This window comes from Lepisosteus platostomus, chromosome 5 (genome assembly GCF_059453375.1).
Source record: "Lepisosteus platostomus isolate fLepPlt1 chromosome 5, fLepPlt1.hap1, whole genome shotgun sequence".
Classification (NCBI taxonomy): Eukaryota; Metazoa; Chordata; class Actinopteri; order Semionotiformes; family Lepisosteidae; genus Lepisosteus; species Lepisosteus platostomus.
The window spans coordinates 66,640,668-66,658,321 of record NC_142615.1 but is presented as its reverse complement, the minus strand read 5'-3'; the positions used below and the strand labels follow the sequence as shown (position 1 = coordinate 66,658,321).

The following is a 17,654-nucleotide window of genomic DNA, read 5'->3' as shown; positions in this document are numbered from 1 at the left end:
CGACGTGGGAAGGGGTGAATTGCAAGGAGTGTTGACCTTCAAAAAAGTACTCGTCTCTGGAATATATTTCCACATTTTGAAGAGATTTTCGCCATTTCTGTAGTCTGACTCCCTCTATTGCTAGAGAGCTGTAGAATCTGGAATCACCTATCCAGCTCTGGGAACAGTGGGTAGCTGAGTGACTTTCTCATGAGCATGGTACAGATGCAGCCATTCAAAGTGCGCGTCACAGACACGTACCGCAGGTGACATCGCTCAGTATGACGCAAGATGATGCGTGGCACCGCAGTAAGTGATTGGTTGACCAACAGGGGCACTCGTGGTTCGTTGGTCTGTCGTAGAAAGACTTACAGTAAACGTCTTTGCTGTGCCCGTTGTAGATATTGAATTTTACCACTGAAGGGAAATCTTAGTAGCTGAGCATAAAAAGAATAGGAGCATACTGTAACGCGTGTGAAGGCCATAAACGATATTAATTTTGGAACATAAACATACAGTATATAGCTGGTCTTGGTACTTTAAAGAAAAAAATACACACCAGTATTCCATTTCTCCCTAAACATTTTAAGCTTTGAAGTCTTTAACTAACGTGATACCGGAGTCAACAAGCATACTTTTAGAATTTGATTAAAAGGGAATATAATATGGAATCGCGTATCTAAGGAATTTAATAATGGTATTCGTGTGCTGCGACAGGGCTGTGTAGGGCTGTTTCGCCTGCCTGCTCATGCGAGCTGTGTTGTAGCCGACTGGTCTAGGTGCGTGCCTAGCAACTGGTAGGTTGTGTGTTCAAATCCAGCTGGTACCGGACTTTTCTTTTAACAAACATTTCTTCGAAAAAATAGAATAGCGATATTATGGACAATCAATTGACTTTTATATTTCAAAATATCGCAACATGATCGATATTTGCGATATTTTGAACATATCTTCCCTTCTGACAGCGGTTCCTCCTTCTATTGTGTGTGTGTGTGCAACAGAGTAAATTTTTATAGAGAAATGGAGGCTGGACAGTATGCGTTACAATATAAACATTTATATTGATTTAAATCGTGTTCTGATTTAAATCGCAAACGCGTGTTTAATTATGTGTTTTTTAATCATAATCAGGCTAATGCATTTCTACATTTTCTGTATGAACCAGCTTAGAGGTTCATACAGAAAGACAGCTTGTGTTTAAATTGAGTGTAAGGTAATTTATGCTTCTAAAGTCATGGTCAGCATTTATTATCGTACTGTGCTGTAAACCTTTTCTGTGCCTAGTCACATTATTTTATAGCGTTTTTATTGCATTATTAAATCTGGTGGCGCTGTGTGTTACAGTAGTTTCGTGACTCCCATGTCACATGGTCTGTGATTGAATCCCATAGAACTATGACTTTATTTTTTAACAAACATTTCTTTGAAAAAAATGAAACGTTTCCCTTGGTCAGAGATTAAATAAAACCTCACTCGCACCAAACAAATTTATATTTCTAAATATCACAAAATACGTTCATTGTCTTCCAATCGAGTCGAGTTGACATTGGAAGCCTGCCACACCCGGACTCTTAAACCAATGCATTAGCACGTCAAAGCCCATCGAGGGTATTGAGCCAGTATTGGCTTTAGTATTCCCCCCCTCTCCCCTCAATTCAATTCAATTCAAGGTGTTTTATTTGCATGACAGATGGGTACAAGCAGTGTTGGGTATGTATATTGTAACGCTTACGGCAGACAGGCACTGTGTAAGAGCCGGCGCACCAGAGCAGCGCACCGAGGGAGCGTCTGCATTTCTAACTTAGTTTTTAAAATTAGTCAAGCAATATGAAGCATCCCCTTTTACTTTGTGCCTGAGCATAAAAAGAATAGGAGCATACTGCAACGCGTGTGAAGTCCATAAACGATATTAATTTTGGAACTTAAACATACAGTATATGGCTGGTATCGGTACTTTAAAGAAAACATACACACCAGTATTCCATTTCTCCCTAAACATTTTAAGCATCGAAGTCTTTAACTACCGCGATACCGGAGTCAACAAGCATACTTTTAGAATTTGATTAAAAGGGAATATAATATGGAATCGCGTATCTCAAGAAATTAATAACGATATAATTATATTCATGTTGCAAAAGAACTGCAACGGACATAAAAACTCCCTTGCTTTTAATAGAGCGTTCCATAATTTCTAACTACGAAAATGCCAGGTGAAAGGATTTGTAAACATATTTTGTTAAAGCAAGTCAGTTTTTTCCGCAACACATAAAAGACATTTTTCCAAGAAAGTTTAGCCTTTGTCACTAATGAAACCACTAAATAAAGACATAAATATAGAAATCTTAAGATTTGTTTTATTTAATGTTGGTAGCAGGATGAACTGTCAGAGTGTATATTTTGTCGCAGAGTTGCTGCAAGATGTTAACAGTGAAAAAGGTATTTAGAAATGAGTTATTTCAAGATGAAAATTTTCAGAATAATTGCAAATCTAGCAGGATAGAGAAAGCACAGAAAACTGGCAGTTAGATTGATCAGATTAGTATGAAAAGTCATTTAGCAAAGGGAATTAGAAGAGTGACAAACTAGTATACTTTAGATCTTTTTTTTCTGAACCAGGGACAATCTGATCATGTTTCCCTATAACAATAATAAAAAACTTTATTTGATATATCACCATTAAAGGTGGCATCTCAAAGCAATACAGTAGATGTAAAAACAGATAAAAGGACCACAGATTACAAAGTAAATGCATATAAGAAAGACCAGCAGGTAGAGGTGCTACCAAAATTAGAAAATGAAGCAGATACAGACACTAAGTCTTCTGAAAAGAAAGGTTCTGAGGTTAGATTTAAACTGGCCCTGGTGTGTGTGTGTTTGTGTCTGTCCTGTGATGGACTGGCGCTATGTCCAGGGTGTATTCTGCCTTGTGTCCGTCGCTTCATTCATGTGCATCCAACACACAGTTCAACGCTAGCAACTACACAAAATCTAAAATATGAGCTCTACTTGCCACTTACAGTACCAACAGTACCAGCTAACTTTAGTAGTGACATTTTCATGGATCTTTTTAACAATAAAATTTACAACATCAGACTTCAGACACAATTAAACAGGCCTCAAAAAAGTCTGGTACAAACATTTTCAGCATGGAATAAACCGTTACTTTAATGGTATAAACCTTAAATGGATTCATATTCTCAATAAGATTTGGTGCTCAGTAACATGACTTAGAAAATGACAGAAGACATACGTATCATGCTTATCCTTCTATTTTTCATAATCATAAACTCCTTTAGGCAGTTACATTTTCTCTGTTCTGACCTGGAGTTACAGAGAAATTTAAATTCTAATAAGAGATTTGTAATGAGGAAAGTCATACCAATCACTCATACAGTACCAGGATTTGCAATTACAATACAAATACTTTCTTTCTGTATGTGTTTATTTTGCAGTTTGAGTCTATGGCATTCCTTTGGGGGTCTATACTCCAAGGCATGACTTTTTTATGTATAAACATCAGTATTTACTGCTATTAATTACTGTACGATTTATAGTTGAAATCTGAGCCTAGATATAAAGTTAAAATCTCGACAAAGCAATGTAGGAAATACAGAGAAAATAAATCCTTTCTGACATCTAAAATCAGTTTCGATCAAGGTCTCTAAAACGAACAAGAAAAAGAAGATTTTCGGAGGGCAATTACGCTGTGTTTATATAGAATAAGTGATTTATGAGCAATCTAATTTGTTGTTCGTTTAAAACAGTGAAATGTCAGCTGTAAAAGATCGCACCAGAAACAGCACTCTCTCTGCCTGTCATAGACGTTCAGGAAAGGCTGAATGAAGTCATGTCAAGTACAATAATTCGGAGATCAATAATACCAGTTGTAGGACAGTACATAAGGAGGATAAGGATTTTGAAGTTGACTCGAAATCTGATAGGTAACCAGTGCAAGGACTTGAAAACAGGTGTAATGCATCCCTGATAGGATTCTTGCTGTCATATTGTGAACATATTGAAGATTGCTCAGTGTGGATTTAATTTCCCCAGTGAACAGGATGTGCATTTATTAATTCTAGAAAAAAAGCCTTTCTTGATTTCTCTAGTTCTTAGTTTCTCTAGTTCCCTTTAAAATAAACTATTATTCCACAATGCAGAGTATTACATGGCCAGTATTTACACATGATATTTGTGATTTAAAGAAATTAACACAAGCAGCTTTTGGAGATTTAAGTGTTGGCTGAGTTATTGCAGGATAAAAGACTAGAGATGTTGGCAAGAAGAAGATAGTTTGGGGAAAGCTGAGGAATACACTTATAACAAGAACACTTCCTAATGGGGTTAGGCATACTTTTGATGAAGATGATGAAGTTAACAGACTATATGTTTACATAGATACTGAAATAAGGATTGTATTTTAGATTATGTGTAGTTGCTGGCATTGAACTGTGTGTTGGATGCACATGAATTGAAGGAATGGGCAAACATAGCTGATGCGGATCCACAGAGCCAGCATATTAAGATGTTTATAATTAGAGGCAATTTGTTTAAATAACTAGGTATGGATACTGATGTGCAAGAGAGGTGGAAAGGCTGTTTCCTTAAGCCAGCAGTATAAAATATTTTATTCTCAGTGAGATGCTGCCATTTCATAGTGGGTTTCTAACACTGTGTATAGTTCCATCCACACAGTGCCTTTACTTCCATTTCTAATCTCTTTATCCAGCACAGAGGATTTGGAGCCTATCCCAGTAAGCAACGGACACAAGGCAGAATACACCCTGGACATAGCGCCAGTCCATCACAGGACAGACAGACACAAACACACACAGACCAGGGCCAGGTTTCCCATAAACTAATTAACTTACCAGTATGTTTTGGAGTGCGAGAGGGAGTCATATCACACATATGGAGAAAAACCATGTAACCCAGAGAGAACATGTAAACCCCACACACACAGGATGGCAGGAATTGAACCTAGGACCCCAGTGCTGCAAGATAGCAATGCTAACCACTTTGCCACCATTATAAATGGATGGATATCTTAGTTATCTTTCTAGGTCACAGGTTTGCATGCATAATTTAATTTTGAAAGCCACTGAGACATCAGGTACTACTGTTGTATTTATGAAAAAGAAACAAAACAAAAAACATACTAACAACTGTGCCATCCTACTCCTTAGCTAATACATTTTATTATTCATAAACAGTTAACATTGTTAGCAAAATATTTTGAATTATATTTAACCCTATTTTTTCTTTAGTTTTGTATTTAACTTATTATATGATAGTCAGACTTAATGTATATTTGAACAATGAAAATATATTTTTACAAGATTTTACATTAAGCACTTAAAATTAATATGGTTAATAATAGTAAACTGTAACATGCTGTAACAAGATCGGTTAAACAGCGAAGAAAATGCTTTCAGAGAAAATGTTTCAGGTGTGAAGAACATAGATCTCCAATGCAATTTCAACCAAAGCTGTTCCCACACACCCTGCCCCCACTACCATTAGAATATACACAAAGCACTCAAATCTTTCGAGCTAATGATCAGGTGACCCGAGAGAGAGCGAGAGAAACACCAAGGGGTGCGGAACCAGGGAACTATTTACATGGAAAACGGGCGATCTCCCCAGACTGTCCGCCCGTTTCACTGTTACCTGGATACCTCTTTATTTAGAACTCACTAACACTGATTTTTAGTTTAGAAGGATTCAAGTAGGGTTTTAGATGAAAGGCAGCGACCTTAATCAAGCCCAAATCACAATTGAACCCATTCAGAGCCTACATTACATTTTAGCGTTTCATTCTGAGCAGAAGACCCTCACACCTGAAGAAGGGGGAGGTGTTTTTCGCTGGAAATCTCGCCTGCTTCTACTTTACAACCGGAGTGCTGGCTGTGACGAATTAAACCGGTATTACAGGTTTCAATCACAGACCATGTGACATGGGAGTCAGGAAACTAACACCGCGCCACCGGATTTGATAACGCTATAAAAACGCTATAAAATAATGTGACTTGGCACAGAACAAGTTTACAGCACAGTACAAAAATGCTGACCATGACTTTAGAAGCATAAATTGCCTTACACTCAATTTAAACACAAGCTGTCTTTAGCCCTCTAAGCTGGTTCATACACAAATGTAGAGATCCAGGCTCAGAACACACAGCTTCATTAGCGAATACATATGCAGGACAACTAGAGAAGACGTTTTACAGAGGATGGATTTTTAGAAACATCCCATCAGTGACATCACTGAAGTCAACTCCTAGGTACTGTAACTGTCGTGTGGATAGTTTCACAAGAATCAGACAGGTTTAAGGTTTAAGCATCGCTTGTTCTAGATAAAACTGCAAAAAAAAAACAACCACCCATAATGTACTTCTTTGCGGCTCTGTTTGCCCAAATCATATATTCACAACGTGAAATCTAGAACATAATATTACGTAACCAAAATCCGCAATATGGAAACAGAACCTGTGTAATTGTTGATAGATGATGTACTCGTAACATTTTTTCAAGACGAACTACAACATTTAAAAAATGACTTGTATGTACTTGATATCTCTAATCAATCCACGGGTCCCAGCACGAAACGAAACTAAAACGCATACCGTTTCGCGCTTCTTATTAGTTGCTCAAAAGTAATTTGACCGTATGAAATGCATAATATAAACCTAGAAACATATACGTGAGTAGTACTTAAGCACTGTAGTATCTGTGTTAAGACATCAGGATGTCTTCTATCTTCTTCAGGATGAATAAAGTGGGCCTATTTATCTATCAATCATATTTAAATAACTAGTGTTCTGTACCGTGGTACCCCTAAAAGTACCACACTTGTACCATACAACAGTAGTACCTGATGTCTCAGTGGCTTTCAAAATTCAATTATGCAATAAATAACCACATGTAAGACTCTGATGCTTAAAATGTTTAGGGAGAAAGTGGAATACTGGTGTGTATTTTTTCTTTAAACTACCAATACCAGCCATATACAGTCTGTAACGTAGGGATTTCTATACGTCTTTATTTAGTGTTTACATTAGTGACAAAGGCTAAACGTTTAGCTTCAGTAACGTGTACATATCTCCCCTTTTTATAAAACGACATGGTTGAAAACTGTTCCAGAGCCACTGTTGTTTCATCAGTGAAAAGTACATCATGAAATGCCTCTCCCTGTTCAATCCACTGGAAAAAAGAAAAGGAGCATAAAGCTTCTGATGGTCATAAACGATATTCATTTAGGAGCAGCATCAGAGGTATGTTTTTAACTGCACTGCATTGGAGAGAATACCATAGTGTGTTTTTTTTTACTCCCTGGCGGAAACTGGCTTCCAGAAGAATCAGTATGGCTCAGAGATTAAATAAAACTTCACTCGCACCAAACAAATGTATATTTCTAAATATCACAACATGATCGAATTTAAGTCATTTTAATAACAATGAATAGTCACCTATGCGTTACAATATAAACATTTATATTGATTTAAATCGCGTTTAAATCACCTTTATTTAAAACCCATAAATAAAGCTGATACTGTTTAGACTTCCAATTATTTAAAACTGTATTAAAGCAGCACGATACACAATGCAACGTAAATCGCTATCTTTGTCTTCTGTGTAATAATGTTCACCTCTCTGTCCAGCAAATTTACAGGTTAAAAACAATACTGTTAGGCTGGGAAAACGATTTTTTTTAAGAAATACAAAATGAGATATAATGATATGTTCCGGCTTAGACATTAACGAAGAGCATAACGCGTGTACTGCATACACTGCAAGTACAACCCCCCTCTCTGCAGGAGTGCTGGCTGCGACGAATTGAACCGGTCTCACGGGTATTTTCAAAGTAGGAGGCGAGATTTCCAGCGAAAGACACTCCCCCCCCCTCAAAAACCCAGTAAGTACAGTACTTACTAGTTAAAGGCTAGGCTCCCGACTACGGCGAAAGGAACCCTTCTTTCATTAGAATACAATGAACATATTTTAGCCCTGAATGAATAAATAGCAAACATGGTTTACATAAAAGACATTTTTCCAAGAAAGTTTAGCCTTTGTCACTAATGAAACCACTAAATAAAGACATAAATATAAAAATCTTAAGATTTTTAAAATGCATGACTTTGCTAAAATTTATTTGAAAATAAAAACAATTACAACCGCCAGGGGAGAGAGAGAACAGGGGAGGGATGTTGGTTTTGCATAAGGGGCGGGGCTATGGAAATTAGGTCTGTTTGGGAATGTGTAGTTACATGTTCTGGCTGTTTGTGAATTATCGTTGTTGAGTATGGAGTGTTGAGGTATTGATTTTGTGTAATGCTTTATGTTGAAAATTGAGGTGGATTTTGTTTATGATAAACAGGATAAACTGGGATGGGAGGAAGGTTTGGTTTTGCATAAGGGGCGGGATTATGATAATTGGAGGACTTTGCGAGAGTAAAATGGTTTGATATATTTGATTTTGTATTGTGGTTGTTATCTATGTTTTTGGTTGGTATTATGTTAATATGGTTGTTTTTGTTGGTTGGTTGTTATTATGGTTATTAATAATACGATCTATAGTTGAAATCTGAGCCTAAATAAAAAGAAAAAGCAAGTGATTAGGTTTATGAGCAATCTAATTACTTATTCGTTTAAAACGCTATATAAAATAAAGTTTATTATTAATTTGCTGCACAGAGCGGTGAATATTATTATGCATAAGACAAAGATAACGATCCTGATCAGTTTAGAAATCTGTGTACGCTGTAAGGTTTTTACTTCTTAAACTTTTAAAATACACGTTTTGAATAGAAAGAAATCCTCTTCCTGTTACAGTATGCATAGCAAACTAGCACGTCTTTTTTCTCCAATCAGAGGGGTGTCAGATGGTGTCAGCCAATCACCATTGTGCGTTGGGTAGCAACGGGTGACTGTTCTCAGGCGGAAGATGTAAACAGCTTAATGTTCGTGTTAAATAATTTTTTAAAATTCAATTAAACGGGCACAGTTAAGACATTAAATATACATATACATACTGTATACAGTACAGTTTGCATACGGTAATATGTTACGCGATTAAAAAATAAATAAATAAAACTGGAAGGTTCAGCACCAGCTGGATTCGAGCACACACCCTGCCCGTTGGCAGGCACGCACCTAGACCAATCGGCTACAGTCAGCTCGCATGAGCAGGCAGGGCGAAACAGCCCTACACAGCCCTGCCGCAGTACACGGATATAATCATACCGTTATTAAATTCTTGAGATACGCGATTCCATATTATATTCCCTTTTAATCAAATTCTAAAAGTATGCTTGTTGACTCCGGTATCACGTTAGTTAAAGACTTCGAAGCTTACAATGTTTAGGGAGAAATGGAATACCGGTGTGTATTTTTCCTTGTGATATTTTAAGCTCTAGTTGAATGATAGGTGTCGCATTTTAAATCATTTTCGTAGTTAGAAATTATGAAACGCCCTGTTAAAAGCAAGGAAGTTTTTATGCCCGTTGAAGTAAAACAAAATGCCTGACAAAGTATGGCTTGGACAGATTCCAAGTGCTTGTACAAATGTGCTAAAGAAATTATACTTTGAGTATACAGCTTGTCCAAAGTCATCCATTATTAATACTATTAGTAATATCTTCGGTAAAGGCTTTGATGCATAAATATTTCTGATAAAGGTAGGTTGTGTACTTTTGTCCAACTGAGCAATCTTGCTTTCATAAAATATACCAACATTTTAATGACTGAAGATTAACATGCTGTAATACACTGTTCAAAATTAAAGGCTCAAATGCTGTACATGAGAGGTTAAGCTCCCCCTGGCGGTTTTACAAGGTGACGCCGGATAGTTTCCGGCAGAGCGTCAAATGACGCGCGATTAACCACGTCACACTGCGTGACACTGCGTGATGCCGCGACACGCCCACCGGGGTATGCCGCAAAATAACGCACGCATTTTGAATGGCTGCATCTGTATATGAATCCATCAGATTAAAGACACTAAGCATTTGAATAAAATTAACAATAGTCTGTCCCAACTCGCCGTGATGGTATAGTGGTCAGTACTTTGTGCTGGGACCGCAATACCCGCGCTTCGAATCCGGGTGACAGCAGCCCAAGACTAGAGTTTCCTTCGTCTATGTCACTTCAGTGAAGGGAAGAGGGGACATATGTGTACAGCAAATGGTCATCGAATTGATGTGTTGCCCCATACAAGCAATGTGAAGAAAACACTGCTTTACAGAAGAGCACAGTCTGAGCTTATCGTTGGTAAACTGGAGACCAGACTGACCTCTTCTCTGACGAGAAGAAAAGGACAGGAGCCGCAGTATTTAATATAAATAACAGATTTCGATTTTCTGTGGTGCAACTAGTACCAAACTCTTAATCTTCGGGGTTGTGAATTTGAGCTCCACGCTGGTAAGAAACCCTATAGGTAATGATAAATTTACATTTTTTTCTAATAAAAAGTACTATTATAAAACTTTTCCCAATACCAGTTTTACTGTGAGTTTGCAGGTGACATGTTCTTTATAAAAATAATCTTTCGTATGGGATCAATAACCGCGCCAGAACAAATATCCGAAAGAAATGGCCTGTCACTAAGGAAATAAAGTGAAGTAGAGACATAATCAGAAAACCTACATATAGGAAATGTTAGTCACTTTGTATATGCTTTAGCGTTTTCTTTTATATACCGAAAAAAAGTTCAAGGCATTCTAGTCGCTGTACTCCTCGTAAATAATCTCAACGAATTCCCAATACAGTACAGGACACGCAGTGAGGAGCTCATGCAACAAATACATGACAAAACATGACAAGAGTAAAGGCACACTGCACATCTGCGGAACATCACATCCTAGTTTAGTGACAGTGGCACTGGAAGACTGGAAGCTAGCAAGTCTCAGATCACTTTTTTATTAAAGGTTCAAGAAAACCCGAATAACTTTGCAAAAGACATTTCAGAATCCCAGTCAAATCCAGTACGATTGCTGGATCTTAGGATTCAGCTGAGTTATAGCACAGATCTGCAGTCCACGATTAGAATACTTTAGGTGCGTCGTGTAAGACCGCCCAGAGCATTTCTAAAACAGGAGATACCTACTCTATAGGTAGAGTGAAATGGTCTGAGTCCTAAGTTTGAACAGTTCACAATAGACGAAAAGAGGTAATTACAGACTCTTTCGAAATGTAAGAACATTAAAGCTGTGCGGACCTTGTCTTTATTTACCTATTTTAATTGTTTTTTAGAAAGTGTAACTGTATTATTTTATGTGTCCCTGACGATTCTACCGAATCTTGTTTATATTGAATCTATTTTGTTGTTCAAATAAAAAGTAAAACACAAAAACGTTCTGTGTGTGTGCTTCTGTAAAAATAAAATAACATCAAGGGCACTATACGTAGAGGTGCTACGTAGTAAAAATAAAATCTCTATGCGGGCGCTATACGTAGAGGTGTGAAGCCTGCTCCACAGAAGAACTAAATCAAGAGGTGTTAAAGAAGTCGAGATCTCGCCATGAGAGGGGAAGCATCTCAGAAAAATCAGGTGCAGTCGGTTCCACGCCTTTTCTAGAGTGCTTGGCCGGGTTATCCTTGAGAGCAGCTTTTCAGCACTTGTAGTCCGACTTTGTGACGCGTGGAAGCAACTGCACCTCCTTTTTCTGAGATGCTTCCTCTCACTTGGTGAAATATTCACTTCTTTGGCCCTCTGAATATAGTTCTTCTGTTAAGCAGGCTTCAGACTCTGCTTATAGCGTCCGCGTAGAGATTTTATTTTTACAGGAAGAGGCATTCCGAAATGTAACTCTCCGGTTTAAGAAAAGCTTTGAACGCCATATTTTATACAACGCAAACAGTATTCTAATTGCAGACTGCAGATCTGTGCAGCAATCGTACTCGATTTAACTGTGATTCTGAAATACTTCTAGTAAAGATATTCAGATTTCCTTGAACCTTTAATAAAAAAAGACTTCGCTTCCAATCTCCGATGTCGCTGTAAACTCGGACGTGATGTTCCGCAGATGTGCAGTGTGCTTTTCTCTCCTCACTGCGTGTTCTGTACTCTACTGTGATTTCATTTAGATTATCTACGTGGAGTGCAGTGACAAGATCGCCTTGAACATTTTCGGTTTGTGAAAGGAAAAACTAAAGAAAATACAAGTGATGAACATTTAAAATAACCACAGTACAGCTAGAAGAAGAAAGATAAAAGATGATTTGTAATGACATTCACAATAGATTTAATAAAAGCACAAATTCCCGAACAGGGACTTGAACCCTGGCTTCTCAGATTGAAAGTCTGATGCTCTACCGACTGAGCTATCTGGGATCCGGAAGAAAGTCAACACTGTCGGGATCCTCGCAAGTCACATGTCTCTTCTTGTGCCGAAGTGCAGTCGTACTTGATCTGTCTGGAATGACCACTGATGGACTTTATCCAGAAGTGACGGCGCCACTCCCAGTAGAATGAGAGAGAAATACAGTACGACATGAGGAGTCAAGGGGCTCCCACAATTCATCTTTCCTCACATTACACATTTTTTCACTAACATTTTGACCTTTTCACAATCAGATTTTTTCACATTTAATAAGATCTTTTAATCAACAACATTTAAGAAAGAAAACAAATGGAACATTTTTTGGAACAATAAACAACAAAAAACTTTCAATGCCTTGGTTGTATGCGTGTGCACACCCTTTATAAAGGGGGTTGCAACTGTGCTGAAATTTAACCAGTCACATTCCAGATCATGTACAAAGGTTATTTGCCTTTGCCAGACATCAATTGTATTGATTCTGATTAGTCCTAATTTATATCACTTGATCTCATATAACCAACCGATCTGGGAGAACAAACGTTCAAACTGCACAGCGGAACATGAAAAGAAATCCGACTGCTGGTTGTCAGCAAAGAATGTCATTACAAATTATCCACCGAGCTGTTTTATGTATCCGGCCACCTCTTTCCTTCCTACTTTGCAGTGAGCACAATTCTTTCCGTTTCTTCTCTTGTATGTTCTTTTCTATTGTACTGTCCCTTTCCCCCCATGTGGAGAAGGATTCACAACCGAAACCCTGTTTTCACCCTGTGTTTCTGCAGCGTCAGTCTGTATGAGGAGTGGGTGTTCCACAGCTCCAGTGGTGCAATTGGTCAGCGTTTGGTACTGTACTTATATGGCAATACACAGCGGAGCTACGCCGAGGTTGTGAGTTCAAACCTCACCTGGAGCAGTATGGCCTGTGTCTTTAGCTACTGAAAGCAACTGACAAGTTTAGGTGCTGGAGATGAGGTTTAAATTAATTTGAAAGAAACAAGTAAAGGTTTATTCTATATCACACCCAAAGAAGGCTCCACTGCTGAAACGTTGTTTCCTGCCCGTTTCAGCATGGAATAAGTAGTTGCAAGAAAATCAGCCACCTGAATAGGGACCCTGAGATGAAAAGTTCAATATTCTACTGACTGGGCTATTCCCGTCTACTCAGTTTCTTTCTGAAACAGCGTTTTTCCAGAAATACTTACAATTTGTGAAATTTGAAATACAATCTTGCTTAAAAATGCAGATTATATTTTCCCCAAAAACCGTAAATGGAGAAAACCGACCCGTTTGAGTCTCTGTGGTACAATCGCTTAGTGCGTTCAGGTTGGGATTAAAATGATAGTAAGGTGCTGGTTCAAGCACAACCTGGCATGCCTTTCTCACTGATCCAACATGAACATCATCTAGGGAAGAAGTGGCATGTGATGTTTAATACATTATTGACTTTATTGATAATTGGAGGGAATGCAAATGCTTCGCATGTATCGAATTACAGCACGTAACAACTGAGTACCTGAGTCGATATCACTGGGCATTTCCAATAATGACCAACATCAGCAACTTCCAGGAAAATAAGATTCACACATGGAGTTTTATCTTGGAATGGAGGGCGGAAGAATTAATTTATACTCCCGTTGCATCTTGAGCTAAACTATTTTAAAAATATGATGTAGATTTGTTCAAGACACTTGTAATCACTTGTAGAGAGTTTTCATGAAGGCATACGTCGGCTACCTCTCCACTGTTAATTGACAGGACATTTGAAGAAACTGTTCTCATACAACCAACATACTAATGACACATCCTAATAAACATGAAGGGAAATCCGTGTTGTGAATCACATAAAACTGTCACTACACATGATTGAGTCCACATGAGTGTGGCACCTTAGAGCACTCAGCCATTCTGATGAGCAGTGGAGGTTGGTGTGTTGAATGCGCCTGATGCTTTATCGACTCAAAAGCAGGGCAGATTGTACTAGAACAACAGGATTATTAACCACTACCGATAGTTCTTTTCTTCTTATTACAGAGATTTCTACATTGCAAGACAATTGACAACTTAAGTAAAGCAAAGTTATGATAAAACAAAACAGGCACAGAGAGGGCTCGAACCCTCAATCACCAGTTTATAAGGATAACATCAAGGATAACACGTTTTTAATATTTAAAAAAATAATCTTTGTGTACAAATTGCAATGAGAAGAGGAATAAAAAAATATTATTATTATTATTGTTGTTCAAATGAATTCTATTGAAACTGATTAAATCGCACGGAGGCAACAACAACAAAACCGTAATTCTTAACAAGGAGATATTTGGCAGCAGTGGGATTCCAACTCACGGCCCTGTAGAGACAGAGCTTTAATTCATCTCCTTAGAGCACTTGGCCGGGTTACCCTTGAGATCAGCTTTTTAGCACTTGTAGTCTGACTTTGTGGTGTTATGACACATGGAAGTGACTGCACCTCCTTTTTCTAAGATGCTTCCTCTCACTTGGTGAAATATTCACTTCTTTGGCCCTCTGAATATAGTTCTTCTGTGGAGCAGGCTTCAGACTCTGCTTATAGCGCCCTTATAGTTATTTTATTTTTACAGGAAGACACATTCTAAAACATATCTCCTGTTTTAGAAAAGTTTTGAACGGCGTATTTTACACAACATACAAACAGTATTCTAATTGCAGACTGCAGATCTGTGCATCATCGTACTACCAAAGGTATTCAGGTTTCCTTGAACCTTTAATAAAAACACGCCTTAGCTTCCAATTTCTGATGTCATTGTAAACTCGAACATGATGTTCAGCATATGTGCAGTGTTCCTTTCTTCTTGGCATATTCATGAGCTCCTCACTGTGTGTACTTTTCTCGACTGTGATTTCATTTAGATTATCTACATGGAGTGCAGTAGAAAGATCACCTTGAACATTTTCGGTTTGTGAAAGGAAACGCTACAGAAAATAAAAGAACATTTAAAATAACCACAGTACAGATTTATAATGACATTCACAATAGATTTAAAAAAGCACAACCTGCCAAACAGGGACTTGAGTCCTGGACCTTCAGATTAAAAGCCTGATACGCTACCAATCAAGCTATCCAGGATCTGGAAAAAAAAAATGACACCATTGGCATACTCGCAAGTCACATGTCTCGTCTTGTGCCAAAGCGCAGTCATACCTGACCCGTCTGGAACGACCACTGCCAGACTTTATCCAGAAGCAATAGCACCACTCCTACTAGAATGAAAGAGAAATACAGCATGAAATGGGGAATTCATCTTTCCTCACATTACCGATTTCTTCACTGACATTTTGACCGTTTCACAATCAGAGCTTTTTTCACATTTAAAAATCTTTTAACCAAAAATATTTAAGAATTAAAACCAAATGAAACATTTTTAGAACAATAATAAAAAAACTTTCAATGCCTTGGTTGCATAAGTGTGTACACCCTTTAAAAAAGGAGGTTGTAACTGTGTTGAAATTTAACCAGTCACATTCCAGATCATGTACAAAGGTTATTTGCCTTCGCCAGACATCAATTGTATTGATGACAATTACACACCTGAAGAAGGCTCCACTGCCAAAACGCTGTGTTTTTTTCTTTTTTTCAGCATGGAATAAACCTATTACTTGATCAATTGTATTGATTCTGATTAGTTCAGTTGGGTAGCTGCGTCAGCATGCGTAGGCTGCAAAGGAACAAGTAATAGGTTTATTCCATGCTGAAAAAAAGAAGAAAGAGAACACAACGTTTTGGCCGTGGAGCCTTCTTCAGGTGTGAGAGAGACAGGGCAGTAGGCAAAGGTAAAGTAGCGGGAGAACAGAGGAGTGAGAGGCGGGAGCAGGGGACAGAAAGAGAGCCCAATCAAGAGGTGTGAAGTCAGAATGGGTGCAGAGAGGTGTGAAATGAAACTTCCAATGAATGGAGAAAATTTAAAATAACAGTAGTCTGTCGTTAAGAGAAGGGAGAATGTGTGATTCTAGCTGCAGAATAATTTTGGTTTCGGTGGTCTTTCTGATGTATGAGTTCGGTAAACCGTCTTTGAGAACACAGACGGAGAGATTAGAGTGGTCGTGGCCGTCAGAGGTGAAATGAGAAACAACGGGCTTGGAGAGATCTTTAATTTTCACAGGCCTGACGTGTTCTCTGAAGCGGTCTCCGAGTCTCCTTCCTGTTTCTCCAATGTAGATGGCTGGGCATTCACTGCAAGAGATACAGTAAATAAGGTTGCTGGAGGTACAAGATGCTGTCTGGGTGATCCGGGATTGTCCTGAGGGGCCTTGAATGAGTGTGGTGGTGGCTGTGTATTTGCAGGTGATACAGCGAGCTCTGTTACAAGGGAAAGTGCCAGGTGTGGATGGTTATTGAGGGCGGTCAAGGGAGCTGTGAACAAGGAGGTTACGCAGATTAGGTGGTTGGCGATATGAGATGATAGGGCGATCAGAAAAGAGGGCCCCAATGGAGGCATCATCCTGTAGGATGGAAAAGTTGTGGTTAATGGTCCTGGGGATTGGAAGTGTGTTAGGGTGGTAAGGAAGCACCAAAGGAATGCGGTTGTTACGGCGGGAGTTCCTGATCGGGTTGATGGTCCGGGGGGTGTTTTTGGCTTGGGCAAGGGCCCTGTCAATCACACTGCTGGGGTATCCTCTGTTGATGAAAAATGAGTACATTTCGAGGGCTTGGTTCTCGAAGTCGATGTCGTCGCTGCATAATCGTCGTAACCTAAGGAACTGTGAAAAAGGAAGAGAGTGTTTAGTGTGGTTGGGGTGAAATGAGCTGTACAGGAGGTAGCTGTGTGAATCCGTGGGTTTGTAATAAACTGAAGTGGACAGTCGGGGGTAGTTGATAGACAAGTGGATGTCTAGAAACGGAAGAGTAGTGGAAGATATGTTAACCGTATATTTGAGGGACGGGTGGAAGTTGGTGAAATGGTGCAGAAAGAACTCAAGCTAATCGTTGGAGCATGTGGCGGCACCGACGCAGTGATCAATATATCGTTTGTAGAGGTCAGGGACATAGCCAGTGTAGGAAGCGAAGAAGCATTCTTCTACCCAGCCGACAAAAATGTTGGCATAGCTGGGTCCCATTCTGGTGCCCATGGCAACTCCACTGACCTGTTGGTAAAAAAGATTATTGAAAGAGAATGCGTTCTCAATAAACCTATTACTTGTTCCTTTGCAGTCTACGCATGCTGACGCAGCTACCCACCTGAACTATTATTGAGAGACAGGGTGACTGTTCCTCAGGCTGGGACAGGAGATCACACACTATATTATTACACTGTTATGTTATGTATAGTGTATATTATATTGCCCTGGTCTGAGTGCGTGCATGCCGGTGTGTATCTTAGCTGA

At 38.8% G+C, this 17,654-nt stretch overlaps 1 protein-coding gene and 1 non-coding gene across 2 annotated transcripts in view; one reads left to right on the top strand and one right to left on the bottom strand.

Moving 5' to 3' along the window:
* Nucleotides 1-17,654, top strand: part of LOC148671543 (scavenger receptor cysteine-rich type 1 protein M130-like) — a 401,186-nt gene that overhangs the window by 233,921 nt on the left and 149,611 nt on the right. The gene's annotated exons all lie outside the window — the stretch shown is intronic.
* On the bottom strand, nt 12,235-12,307 carry trnae-uuc (transfer RNA glutamic acid (anticodon UUC)). The gene has a single exon. It is a non-coding gene; the product is annotated as a tRNA-Glu (tRNA).